The following is a 1,941-nucleotide window of genomic DNA, read 5'->3' on the forward strand; positions in this document are numbered from 1 at the left end:
TATCCATCCATCTCCATCATCTCCATGCTTTAGTTAAATTACCTGCTCTCCATTGCCTTGGTGGGGCAGCGGGGGTCGGGGGGAGGGCCGGTCTAACGTTTCTCCCCCTTTGCTCCTGCTCTTCCTTCCTGATTGTAAAAAGTAAAGTAGAGTTTCCTCTTCAAAGGCTTTCCTCCCCATCTAATTAGGAATAAATAGTAACTTCTTTTAGAAGCAAAATTTATTCAAAGACCTGTGCTAACATTCTTAAATATCTGCTAGCCGTGATAAAGAAATCAATGTACTTTATGTTCTTAGCTCCTAGAGTTTAGCCTAAGTATATGCCCTGGCATGCTTATACTGGTCCAAGCAAGGATTAGGTCATAGCCTGTTCCCCTTCCTGATTTGAAGGTGTTTTTACCTTTCTCAGCATTCCACAAGTTACTTCCTCCTTCCTTTGTTCTCCTCTGCCTTTGCCTCTTTTAAAAAGTTCTAAGTTGCTAGCCAATCGGGACAGATACAGAATGTGAGGTCCCGTTCCAGCCAATGGAAACCGGACACAGAGGTGGGGTGGACACATCAGGTTATAAATGACCCTGTCTCCTTTGTTTGGTGTACTGGTGAGTGTACCCTTTGTGCAGAAAGTAAAAAATGGCCTTGCTAAGGAAGTTAAATTTATGTTCAAGTGCTATTTCTTCACGACACCAGGGAACAAGCATTTCTAACACTGATCAATGCCCACCTCCCTTGAGCTCCAGCTTTGTTGCTGAATTCTTGTCCATCTTTCTTTCCTATTTTCAACTACTGCCTTCTATATGAAGCCTTATCTAATAACCTCAATCTATCCTGATGGATCTTTTAATTCCTATAGCAATTTATATTTATCTTATGACATTGATCACACATCCCCTTGCATTATATGCAAGATAACAGTTATATATTATCTTCTCTACTAAGTTGAAAACTCCTTGACTGGGCTTTTCATATTTGCTTTTTCTTTTCTTCTTTCTTTCACCTTTTTTTTTTTACTATGAAAAGTAGCATATGATTATAAAAGTGCTCACAACTCAAATATACTACTTAATACATTATTATACAGCAAGTAACCAGCACCCAGGTCAAGAAATAAAACATTGATAATACCTTAGCAGTCCCCATCACTTGCCCCCATGGGCCCCTTCCATTGCCTTCCACCATATTCACTTGCTTCTCTTTCTTAGCACCTGCCACAGAGGTTCAGGCTTAGCAAGTGTCAGGAAATGCTTGAAAGAGAAACGAATAGTTGATGAGCAAGGTACAGCCTCAGGGAGCATCAGATGAATTCATTATTATCATCACTGGAAAAAGGGCCCAAACTAATTTCCCTACCTAACAGCAGGTCAGAAGTCTCTTCGTGTATACAAGACGCATTTCCTTCCAGGGTAAAGAATTCTCGGTGCCATGGAATCAAAGTCTTGACCAAGGAAAGGCCCTGCTGTGCTAAGTTATAGTTTAAGCTGTTGCGAAGTTAGAGAGAAATAGTGGCACTCTTTAGGGGCTCTTACAGGGGCCTAACAAAAGCCACGCAGGCACCTGATTCTTGGGAACGGCATCAGGGGAAAGTTCAGGTTGTAACCGGGCTCTTAGTAAAGTCAGGGTCCTAAAGTTGAATCTGATTTTCCGGATTTCTTGGAAGCCCCCAAATGGGAGAGTATCTGGAGTGATCTAAGGGTAATAGAACCAGGGAAGATAACAGTATCTCATGCCATCTTGTTGCTGTGACCAGTCACCTTCTCAATATTTATGTTTTATTTTTATCTCTGTATTAGAGAGGCATTATTTGTGCACAGGCTGTTAAAAACAGTTCTGAGGGAAACACGTTTCCAGCTGCTTCCTCCTGTTTTCCATCTGCTGCATTTCTGCGTCTTTGTATGCATTTAACTGTTGCTTGTCGGTGTAATTGAGATTTTCTGAGGACAGGGA

The sequence above is a fragment of the Pongo abelii genome, chromosome 1 (genome assembly GCF_028885655.2).
Source record: "Pongo abelii isolate AG06213 chromosome 1, NHGRI_mPonAbe1-v2.0_pri, whole genome shotgun sequence".
Classification (NCBI taxonomy): Eukaryota; Metazoa; Chordata; class Mammalia; order Primates; family Hominidae; genus Pongo; species Pongo abelii.